The sequence below is a fragment of the Tupaia chinensis genome, unplaced genomic scaffold (assembly GCF_000334495.1).
Source record: "Tupaia chinensis unplaced genomic scaffold, TupChi_1.0 Scaffold000549_1, whole genome shotgun sequence".
NCBI lineage: Eukaryota > Metazoa > Chordata > Mammalia > Scandentia > Tupaiidae > Tupaia > Tupaia belangeri.
The window spans coordinates 2,994,284-3,007,252 of NW_006160061.1; positions in this window are offsets into that span (position 1 = coordinate 2,994,284).

A 12,969-nucleotide genomic window follows, 5' to 3' on the forward strand; every position below is an offset into this window, starting at 1 on the left:
CAGTTTTAAGTTCACAGCAAAACAGCAGAAGGGACAGAGATCTCCCACGTGCCTTCTTGCCCTCACACATAGCCCCCTCCATTATCCTCGTTCTCCCCTCAGAAGTACATTTGCTACAGTTGACGAACCCACAATGATGCTTCATCACCCAGAGACCATAGTTCACACGAGGGTTCCCTCGGTGCTCTACTCTCTACAGGTTTGCACAATGTATAATAACACCACGTAGTCAGTGCTATAAGATCAGTATATTCTATTTATATCCTCAGAAGACCTGGAGGATCTATTACTAATTACCATTTGTCCGATGGATATTTGGTGTTATTGGACATTCCAAAAGTTTCAGCAGCTTCACTATATCCTCCCTGCCAGACCCTAAACACTTCTAGAAGTCTACTGCTTTTGTTATTTCAGACCAATATCGGGAGTAATAACACTAATCATACTGTTAAGACTGCAGCTTGCTTCACTTGTTAAAGTGCAGGTAGTGCTTCCACATTAGGCTCCCGGGATATGGAGGACATTGTCTTCCACATTGTCTTCATTGCTCTACTGTTAAGTTGGCTAGGAGCCCAGAAAGCACAGGGGTGAGGCTGCCCAGAACTTCCCTTTCCTCCTCAGAGCAGAATTTCTATTTTGTTAACCATTGTATTCCCAAAGTCTAGAATAGTTTTTGGCCATTGTAAGCGCCTGCCACAATTCCTGCAGTTCCACAAGCAAACCATACAACTGTCAGTTCTAGAAAACAACATCCCTTGACAGACTATCTGATTGCATGGAAGCAAGGTGCTTTTCTTCTACCACTTCCAGAAAATAATCTCCTTTTGGGAGCGATGGGGAAACGAGCATGGAGGATTGCATGGCAACTTCCTTCCCATAAACTGAAAAGTCAAGGCTGTGGATGCTGATTTATAAGCAAACACCTGCTTCCGTTTCTTCAGGGGAGGAATCAGTTTGAAGATTGGAAGATGTTCTGTCCTAAAGTTATTTGGAATCCCTAGCACAATGCCTGGCAGAAAGGAGGCATTCAAATATTTGCCGAATTAAAATTTATGTATTAAAAATATCTGTGACCTAGAAAAATAAAAATAGAATTTGAAAGGTCAAGTTCCAAGAGTAGTTGTTGTAAGAACAAAACTGATTAATGTTGATGAATGTACATAAATTCAGGATGTGTATATACAGTTTGTGGAAATTTAACTTTTGTTCCTTTAATGTTGTGATTAAGCAAAATTCCCTTTTATAAAGCTTGATCTTTGCCGCCATTGCTTACTTTGGAGATGGCTTCTAGGATTTAAATTTCCTGAGAGTCAGTTTCAAACATGTTACAGTTAAGACATTGTTTTGAAACCCTTGCTACAATCTTTTGGAATTCAATTTTCTGAAGTGAAGCCTACTATTTTTGGTGAAAAAAAAAATCCCACTTGGCAAAAATTCTCTCAGGAAATAGGACTGTCTATGTGCAATTGAGATAATTCCAACAAGGATGTTATAGTCGAATTAAATCTGGAGAATAGAATGTACCTCTTATATGATAGAAGGGTAACTACCACTTTACTGAGGTCTTGTTCTCAGAAAATAAAATCTGATTTGATTTGATTTTGTTTAATGCAATTCACTAAACATTTACTTTGTGCCAGACACTGTGCTAAGAGCTAGCAATACAAAGATGACTTAGATGCAATCTGTACTTTCCAGGAGCTCACGGAGAGGTGGTAGGGGATACATGATCCTAGGAGAACATCATCGTCCTGAGAGCAGAACTCCTATTTTGGTAACCATTGTATTCCCAAAGTCTAGAATAGTTTCTGGCGCATAATAAGTGTCCAATTAATATCTTCCTCTTATTATTGCCAGGGAGTGCATGTGCTCACCAGAGATAGAGATAGAGACAGAGATACAGAGAGACAGAGCCCACTAATGAGGCATTGCTATGTTGCAAACCCTTTTCCTACATTTCTTCATTGTGTCAGGATTTGGGGCACACATGGCACCACACGAGCTTGGTATGTTTTTTAAGTCACTGGTGCTGAGATTGAACTGTGATCAGCCATGTGGAATGTGTCTCTCTATGCATAGGGCTTAACTGCTATGCTCCAAAGCCAGCCTGCATAGCCTGCATAACTTGAATATAAAAGAATGGATGGATTATTATATTATGCCAGGGGAAGATTCTGAATTGCCATCACTTAGGTGACAAATGGCTACTTTGTAGGAAATGGGCATGCTCCTATGTGGGAAGCTGCACACCAACGAGTCTGCCGAGGTTTCTCAGAGAGCAAACAATTACCATGATTGGTTCCCTTCCAAAAATCTGACCTTTGAAACCTTGCTCTGATTGGCCACTAGAATCCCTCAGATTTGCATATCCGGATACCTCATGATTGGTCCACAAAGCAATCAATCATAACCTACCTTTTGCTATCCTTCATTCAACCAATCACGGTCCACCAATGTGTATATAAGCACGATCTCTGGTCCATACTCGACAGACGACCAGGAAGACGACACAGACGACCAGGACGACGACTGAAGAGACCGAAGAGCTGAAACACCGCGCAGTCTCCAGACAACCTGGGAGACCCTGAAGAGATGTAACACTACATCGTATCTGGACGACCCTGAAGAGCTGTGACATCGGTGCGGCTCACGGTAGATGACGCAACCCTTAAGAGCTGTGATGCTGCGTCGTCTCCATGCTGTACCGTGCTGCCCACAATAAACGGATGACACTGTCGTCTCTGTGTTGTAACACTACGCCGCTTGTCCCGGCTCTCACTCCTTCACTCAGGAAACCTGTTCGGCTGTCCCCCTGGGTCGGGACACCGGGCGCCTGAACAGGGATGGGACACTCCTACCTAATCTTTACTATGATGTATGAAAGATCATAAAAGTTGCCACTCTTTAAATTCTAGATTATAACCAGGCATATGTAGATGGATCTAGATATAAAACTTCACATCACATAGTGTTGTTTCAGGGCTGTCTCTGTGCATGGGATGAAACATAAATTACCACCTCTTTAAGAAAGCCATCCTTGGGAATTCTCTTGCAAGCAATGGATTCTTAGTTCTCTGTCCTATGAGCAGGAGAAAGTCTGTTTCATGGGAGATGGCTAATCTAGTGAAAATGGTCTAGAAACTCGAGAGCAACAGCATCTTGACACAGGCTGTAGCTAGCCGAGTCTGTCCCATAAATGCAGCCTCCAGAACACGTGGGTTTCTCTGCCAGGAAAATGACTACAGGTAGACTCACAGTAGCTGCTCTTTTATCCCATGTGACTGAACCTAGAAGGTGATAAGTTAATCAACTAAGTCAGCTAAAAGTGAAGAGTCACAGAAAAGGATGCGTAACTTACACATTTCATTTAAATGTACTCTAAGACATGCATATGCATATTCATTCTTTGATATTTTAATATAGGTTCAGGACATTCTGTAGGTTTGGTTCTGTGGGCTGGAATATCCATATATTTCTCACATTAACCCTGTCCATAATGATCCTCCATTATTTCTAGTGTCAGTGTCTTTAAACTGAAAACTTTAAGATTCAGATGAGAATCTGAATTGAGAGGTTAAAGACAGTTGAAAAGTATTTTCAGGACAGAATCACAGAAAGAGAGAGAGAGAGAGGAAGAAGGAAAGGGAAAGTGAGAAAGTACCCTTCATGGACAATGGTCACATCACAATCCATTCTCCTCTGTTTCTTCGTCTTTTCAAGCTGCCTGGTCCAGGACATGAATTGCGCAGTTTGCCATGTGAGATCTAGTTGCCTTAACCACCCTTGATGGCTCTTCTATAACTTTTGAAGTTGTAGCGTCATAATTCCTTCATAGTTCCTCACCAATTTCTCACCAGTTTTAGTGACTTGCCTCTTTTGAACCTTTTCAACACAATGGATTATTTTTCTATTAGTATTTCATTGGTTTCTCCAGTATTTTATTAATATTAAATTATGGATTTGCAGTAACAGGTACAATTGTCATAAATAGGTTTCAGAACAAACACAATTGAATCTTTTTTTAAATCAACATTTTATTTATTTGTTTCTTCTAGAAGCGAAAGAAAGAGAAAGAAACAGGGACTCACCACAAGGTATTTACACAATGATCGAGTCTCAGTCTCAGCCAGCTTGGGTCACAGGAGCACAGTGTGCCCAGCGTGCTCACGAAGGTGCCAGGTCTTAAATCCAGAACATTTCTCATGAGTGTTCAGCTGCATTGCCACTGCATCACTGACTGGTCCTCAATTTTTGATAAGAATACAATTCCATTGGTGGGGGCAGAGGAGCAGGTGCACATTGCAGAGAAGCCAATTATCTGGGAGTGGGGAAAAGGGTTTGTAGTTTTAGCACAAGCTGTGCCTTGGGTTGCCTTCAAAGCTGAAGTGTTAGTGATGATCTTCACTGTGTGACAATGGGAAACAATTTCTAAAGGTTTCATTGGGCAAGGATGTGTACTCAAACTTCTAATATAATATTCAAGTTATTACAAGTGAGTGTTAAATACAGCATCTACTTAAGCTGGCTTGACAACTCAAGAGAAATTTGTTTATTTGTACTGAGAGAAACAGTACAGTACAAAGAGTACTTGATTTGGACTCAGGAAACCTGGCTCCAACTTTCAGCTTTGCCATTCGCTAGTAAGGTGAACTTGGGTTTCATTTGAACCATCTCTGTGTGCCCATCTGGATGACTGGAAGTTGTACCCTGAAAAAAGATTTAGACTCACTTCCTGGGGTCCAAAGTAATTACTATTATGAAAGGAAATTTTAAAGAAAAGCATCAGTATTGTAAGAAATTTACTGTGTCAGAGCTCTCAGTTGCAAATAAGAGACATGAACTCTGGGTAATTAAGCAGAAATAGGGTTTTCCCCAAGGACGTGGGGGTAGCTTGCAGAATCTGCATTGCTACGTTGGAGGCAGAGGCAAAGCTGCTAGAATCAACATCCCAACCCCTGCACCAGACTGGTCTTCATCTGCCACCAAGACAAACCATTCTGAACCAGAAACTAATTTGAATCCAATCAAGGCTTGATGGCACTACCTCTGCTGCCCCTGTTGTATCAAGGACTCACCTTGAAGTTACTGCCACTGCTACCATGGCATGGAAGAGAGAGAGCGGGGAGAGATAGAGAGAGAGAGAGAGAGAGAGAGAGAGAGAGAGAGATATGTGTGCATACTTTCCATTTTTTCCTTCTTGAGTCCTTGGATCCTGGCTGGGTCAAGTCTAAGAGACCCAGTGTGGATGGGTCTCTTTGTGCTGAAGTCTTGGTTACAAGTTTGAGCCTACTTACAAAGAACACTAAGAGAGCAAATACATAGCATTTTTTGTATTACCAGCAAGATTTTGATAGAAATGCACTGAATGTTGAGAAGGGTTTAAAGTCAGAGCAGCGAAAATGAAGGCTCGAGACAGCCATGTTGGGGCCACCACGAAGTGTATAGGTGCAGAACGTGTGTGGCTAAGTGAACAGAGAGTGTCCATAAGGGAGAATCAAGAAGACCTCTGGAGATTAGATGGTAGTGCGGCAGTAAAATATGATCCTCTAGAAGGCTGCCCCATATGGGAAGGTCCTGGGTTCATGGCAAGAGACCTCCCTGAGTATACTAGGCACTAGCTGAAGCTGGAGGTGGATCATGGCATCCAGACCCTGTTGTGCTCCCTCTCTCTTTCTCTGTCTTTGTCTCTCTCACTCATGGAAGTAATAAAGAAACAAGACAAACAAACGAAAAGACAAACAAAACCCTCAGCCTTCATGTTGGATAGAGGCAAACCACAGAACCCTCAGAAGTGGGGGAATTTTATCATGGTAATAGCAGATGGGAATTGTGGTTTTACATCTGTCTTCAAGCTAAGATGAAGAGACCAGCTCTGTGGCATTGAGATGAGCTGCTCAAAAGAGGCTGTATCTCACATGGCAAGCATGGTTCACATTCCCTGCTCAGTGGGCCTGAATTGAGCTGGGCCTGAGTGTGCGCAGGATCCGATGGGCTGGAGGCCTGGAAGAAGGGGACTGTGGCGTGACCAGACCCTGTGGAGGGTACTCGTCCCTCTCTCTCTCCTTTTTACTTTCACATGCATATACATGTATTTTATCATGAATAAAGAAAACAAAGAAAAGAATTTTGATGAGTGTCTAGGCACTAGTTAGCAGTTTTTGGGTTGATGAATGCACACTTCTATGTGTCTGCTGGAATGGAAACAGGAATAGGATGTATCCCTAATGGGATAATGGAACGGTGCTACAGTGCTTTAATTTCTCAATTTTAGTAGGATTTAGGCAGCTGTGATTAACCTGACAAATCAAGGAGAGGGTGGTTTGAAGGGATCCAAACAGCTGAGCGAATCTGGCACTTCTTCCTCCCGCATCCTGGAGGGCCTCATCCGACAATGGCTTGGCTCCACTCTTGGTACAGATTCTGTCAGGCTTCCAAGGCCAAGTCTCGTGATGCCGAATGCCGAAGTCAGGGCCAAGATTCTCTTGGCTGCGGTCCTCTAGTGCGCCCGTGGAGGCTGTCTCTAATCCTGTTTTGGAACGGGGTGCAGTGGGGAAGATCTCATTTGGAGATAATCAGCCAGCAGTTATCACACCCAAGGTGGCCTTTGGATTATGAGCCATTTATATATTTAGCAAATATTTATTGAACACCCACAGTGTTTAAGATGCAGGGCAAGGTACTGTGGTGGTTAGAGAGAGAGACAAGGCGTACTCAGCGCTGGACTCAGAAAAATAAGAAAGGACTAACATATTGCAGGGAACAGTGACCAACAGGGGCTCCTTCCTTTGTTAGTGTAAAAGGAAAAATGTGTCTGTTTTCCTCTTGGACCACCCTGGACTGGGAAAATTCTCCTCCTGGCGGAGTTGGGTATGTCTGTGAGTGAGCTGAGGAGTGCTGGACCTGCTTGGCACCTGTTAGTGAACGTAGATGAGACTCCTGCTCCTACTCCTCCGCTCAACCTTCTAGAACCAACTGCAGCCCAATCCCAAAACTCTGGGTGTGAGTGCCAGATCTGCCTGAGACAGCCTAACAGGGGGTCTTTCAGTTGCCAGTTTAAGGTTAAAATAATATCCTTTATGTTTCAACTTCTGCCAGGCTAACTCCATTGTGGTTTATTTTGCCTTGTTTCAGAAATGAGCTCAGGTGGTCAAAAGAATTCTAATGAAGTCAAATTTCTACTTCAATTGCTTTGTATCTGAGAGTCTCCCCTAAAGAATTTTCCCTGGGTCCTGCCAAATCTTTTATTGTAAGAGCCAGAAAGCTCATCTCCTGGCTTTCTACTCTGGAATACAAAAGCTTTGATGTCCTTTGAGACTAAACTCATACACACGCCTTGGGAAGTAAAACAAAGTCTTCTTTATGGGTCATGAAAATTTTTGAGTGAAATGTTTGGGGGCTTTCAGAAGAAGATCCATGTGCTGTATGAGGCAGCGTATGAATATGTAGGGCTATGTGTGGTGGAGCTCACCCTCTCATACATTGATGATGTTTACAAGTGCCAGGTAGCACTCCTCTAGTTCTTATCTGTCAAGCATGGTTTTAAGTGTGTGTACGTACGACTCAAAGATCTATGATAAATTTTATGAGATTAATGCCGTTATTGTCAAGTTCAAATTTACTGGGTTATCAGAAAAGTCACGATGCATTCTTGCATAGAAAAACAGGAAAATACATCATGACTTCCAACCACTCAATAGATGAAGACGAAGGTGCAGAAGTTAAGCGCTTTATGCAGTAAGTGGAAGAGCTTGGGGTCAACTCCAGAGCTTATGCCTTTCACCACTGTGTCATACTGGGTTTGGGGTAGTTGCTCTTGAGAACCTAGGAGACAATGACTGGAAGAATTCTGCTTCATCATGACCCAGTCACATCACCTTTGGTTCTGGTATATGGGGATCAGTTGCCCTGTGTAGTTGGAGAAGGATGTAAAAGAAACAAGGTCTAGGGTGGCACTTCTCTTCTTGACTCATTCTTACATTAATTTCTAATTTCTTGAGGTTAGGAGGAGGCCTTATTCAAGTTCATAATCCTTAGTAGCCAGCGTAATGCCTTGGCATGCACTGCATTAAGGGAATGACTGAAATAACTCTCCTGCAGACCTGACTCTCTGTGGTGGGTAGGCCCCAGGGCTGTTTTCGAAATATTTGCTGAGAATACTCTTATTCACAGATGTTTTCACAAATTCAAGCACTTTAGACTTCACTGTTGCTATTGCTATTTCTTGCTAATGATTTGGTGGAATTTGTACTTCTTACAAAAGAAGAAGACAGTGTTTGCATGCTTTCTTTATGATGTGGTCTGGGGTCTTGTGTCTAGGTTGGAGAATCCTCGGAGTGTCGTGATGTGGTTTCCTCTAGTGAGAACCAAGGTCCGTGATGGGATACCATAGTCAAATATAGCACTGGAGCACGTATTGGTGAATGAACTCTCACCCTTGTCTTTCCTATTGGAATGCCGGTTTTAGGGGTGAGGGAAAATGATATTTCCACATAAAAATGATCACATTCTGAACAACCAAAAATGGTCACTTAAAAAAAGTATTGCCAGGACCAGCAGATGGCATGATGGCTACATTGCTGGACTCCCACATAATCGACCATGGTTAGCGTCCTGGACCTGGAGGCTTAAAACTCATGCCCAAAATCCTGAAAGGAGAATGTAAGAGAAGGGGTTATAGCGTGGCCATCCCCTCAGGAGGTGATTTCTCACCTTCTGTCTCTTTGTCTCTCTGGTGAGTGCACACGCCGTATAGTAAAAATCTTCTTAAAAATAAAATAAAAATAAAATAAAATAAAAAAGTATTGCCAGAGGACATGTACACTTTCAAGAGACAGGGAGAGAAAGAGAAAGATAGAGATAAAGGGCTCCTCAATGGGGCATGGTCATGCCATTCTTCTTCTTCCTCCATTTCTTTATCTGGCTGGGATCTTGGCAGTATGCAGAGGTTCCTGGCGTGTTTTTCAAACTGCTAGGGCTGAGATTTGAACAGTGGTCATACAGTGGGATTCACCTCCCTTAACCTATAGGTTTTGGAGCTTGCCCTAGAGTTGATTATTTTTCATAATGCCAACCGATGAGGCATAAATTGAGGGTTTAATGACATGATTTTGAGTTTTTCATATAGGTACTCTTTCTTCTTATTTTGTTATTCTTACTGTGTGGAATAATGACATGAGTTTGGGATGTAGTAGCACTCTTGTGACAATGAATCAATAAGCCAGAGGATTGCATTTAACATTCCAGGGATGACAGGGCAGGAAGCAAGAGTCTGAGTGTTTGATGCCATATTTAAAAAGCTGCAGTCAGTCCCCTAGGTGTGTTTTAGCTCAGAATTCTTATTATGTGAAAATATAAACCTTTAGATGTCAAGTTTTTTGTTGCTGTTAACTGTAGGTGAATATAATCCTTACTGACCTATGTGGCATCTTCAGATGAAATTAGCAGAATGTTGGGTACTAAAGTAGAAGCTAACGATAATCATTATTCAATGCATGGAAATAATAACCTGCCGGGATCAGCAATTGGCGTAATGGCTACGTTGCTGGATACTCATGTAGTCAACTGCGGTTCGGGCAGGTGTGTGTGCGTGTCCAAGATCCCAAGAGGAGAATGGAGGAGAAGGGATTGCGGTGTGGCCATCCCCTCTGGGGGGTGATTTCTTGCTTTCTGTCTCTCTGTGTCTCTCTGTCTTTCTGGTGAGCTCCCTATAGCAAAAGCCTCTCAAAAAAAAATAAATAAAATAACCAGCCAAAGTACCACATTTAAGATTTATTGTAAATATGCTTTTATAATGAGAGAGTAGCATGCTTCTAAATAATTTCACCAGGAGAGCTTTAATCCAAAATATAAGTAGTGTACATTGAATTTTTGAGAATTATAATATGAGGTAAAATTGCCCCATAGTTGACTGATGAAGAGTTCTTAATCTGGAGAGTAAAAAAATTGTGAATCTACCATTGTGCAGAGGAGGACGGACTTTAGTTTTAAAGATGAATGCTAGTAATGCAGACAAAATACCCATGAGTGGACAAGGTGATTTATCCAGTTCCCATTGACTGTGGACCTGGGATCAATGGCTTCACTCTCATCTAGAGATTTGTAAAAATGTAAATTCTTGGGTTCTGTTACAGATCCACTTACTTGGAAATGCTGAAGTGGGTTCCAGCATCTGTGTTTTAACAAGCCCTCTAGGTGATTCTAATGCAGAATAAAGAGTGAGGCTCACTGCTTGATTGATTTTCATAGTTTAGGTTAATTTTGATAGGTTAGGCTAACCAGGACAATACCCGCCCCACCATCCCCTCTACCTCAGGGGTCATTAATATCTTTTTGATTTACGGCTTTTTCTCCTGGTGATCACCTCCAGGAGTAGACTGTGATGGTAAATTAAGAAGTTGACATTCTGCTTTTCAAATCAAACTGTTGTGTGAGATATTGTTCCTTCCTCCTAGAAGCCCCAGGTGAACCACTAAGATCATGTTTCTAAATTTGTACTAGTCTATTTTACCAAAGGAGAGCTTTAGTCACAACTAACTGCCCTGTCCTTATTCATCTTTACTACGAGAGCCTTCCAAAGCATATAAATTTTATTTTTCTAATTTAAAATGACTTTTTAAAGCTAAAAAAATTTAGGGTTTGTCAACAATAATCCAGAATGTAAGCCATCTAGCACCAGGTAGTTGGATATTGACTGTAAGTAAGATGAGCAAAAAAATACAGCAGATAGGTCTCTTTGGCTAGGTACAAAGACTTGCTGGCTTAAACACTTTGTGAAAGGTTAGCTCTGCAGCTAAACTCAATACACATTGAAATAAAGTAAATAGCACATTAAGAGCTTTGTTTATCTATTTATACTAAAAGCTATAAAAATTAATGACCTATTTATTCCCTCATAAAATGTCTTTAAAGTGAAATGTGTTTACCTTTAAATTAAGTCTGATTTGATCTGTTCTGGCAAGGAATGTCTTAAATCTTCCTGCTGCTTGACAATATCATAATTTCTTGTCCAAGAAGATGAAAAAAGGTATAGACAAAAGAATTTGCTGGTGGTTCCGTTTCTGCTAGGAAAGACGAATGCCTGAGTGAGACACTTGTGCAGTAAGAGCTGGTCAACCTTTTGATTCAGATCTAATTTCTTCTTTTATCATATGAATTTTTCCTGGTATGTGTTTATGGGTATGTCTTGGTGTGATAAAGTGTGTGAGAATACAATATAACTCAGCTAAAAAGGGAAGAGTAGCTACTAACAGTAGTAAGTATCGTAAGTAGCAAGTAATTAAGTATAGATTAAATCCTTATTGCAACATAATCTTCTATAACACGGTATTTAAAAGAGCACAGATCTACTTGGATCTCTTTAACTGTAGCAAAGCCACTAAGATATAAGTAATCTTAAAAAAGAAGTTGAATACACAGAGACAGAGAATAAAGCAGTGGTTACCAGAGATAGGCAAAGGGAGGGAATGGGGAGATGTAGGCCAAAGAGTGCAAAGTATTGAATATTTAGAATGAAAAGTTTAGAGATCTAATATACAACCCATGGGTTATACTTAATAATATTGTACTGTACTTGGGATTTTTTTTTTTTCTAAAAGAATAGATTTTAGGCTCCCTAGTCACAAAGAAAAAAAAGGGTAACTAAGATGATTCGTTAATTTCCTTCACTATCGTGACCTTTCAATGTCTATGTGTGTATCAGAATATCATGTTGTAAACCTTAAATATATATAAAAAAAATCAGTTTTACCCTATTTCTTAGAGTCTAAAATGCTATCATTTTAGAAACAGCAGATGGTGTAATGGTTATGTTGCTGGACTCCCATGTAGTTGACCATGGTTCGAGTCCCAGACCCAGTGGCTTAAAATTCCTGCCAGGTGTGTGTACGTGTGTGCGTGCCCAAAATCCCTAGAGGAGGATGGAGGAGAAGGGATTGTAGCCATCTCACCTGGGATGACTTCTCACTTTCTGTCTGCCTAGTGAGTGCACAAATCCTGTGGCAAAAATCATTCTTAAAAAAAATACTATCATTTCATTGAGTGTTTTAAGTGTATATGCCAAAGACAAAGTAGTGTATGCTATACATGGTGGTAGACTGGCGTTGAATTGGCTTATAGGGCTACTTGTATCATTAAATAGTTTAACAATCAACTTTTTTTTTTTTTTTGGAGAAGTTTATGCTATAGGGTACGTGCACTCGCCAGAAAGAGAGAGACAGAGAGACAGAAAGCGAGAAATCACCCCTCAGGGGGGATGGCCATGCCACAATCCCTTCTCCTCCATTCTCCTCTCGGGATCTTGGGCATGCATGCACACACGCCCGGACAATCAACTTTTTAAAAACTATAACCCTGAACTATTTGTAGCTAGGGAATCATAATTAAGAAAAATACGTGAGGGTAGTTGCCACAGCTTTCCCATGGTCTGGAGGTATTTTCGTTTTTGGATACACCCAGAAAGGACACAATATTTTGATTCGATGTTGGGAGTCCTGATAATAGAAAATGATGTTTAGGGGAGGAAGGAGAGAAACATGTTAAATGGAGAAAATGTGTAGAGATCGGCTCAAGTTTTAATTAAGATAATCCTAGGGCAGAGTGAAGGGAAGTAGAGATGCTCAGGATATTGATACAATCCCAAATGGGCAACTGCAGCTCACTTTCCCCATCTGCTGGGCCAGATGTGCCTCCTATGCATATTCCTATTCTCCATTGTCTTCTTTCATTGCTAAGCCTCCCGTTTTATAGAGCCCTTCTGTTGGTTGGTGATACAAGGTTTTAAATCTAATAATCAAACCACTCAGCTATGAAATCATTTATGCCACAGAACCTGGCTCCAATTGGGTTGACTTTGAAGCTCAGGTGAAAGTTCTTCAGTTTACCTCCTTTTGACCTTGAGAAAATAAATACACAGAAAGGCCTGGGACAGTGGTCTGCTCACCTCTGCAGACTTGTGCATAGAATGAGGACACA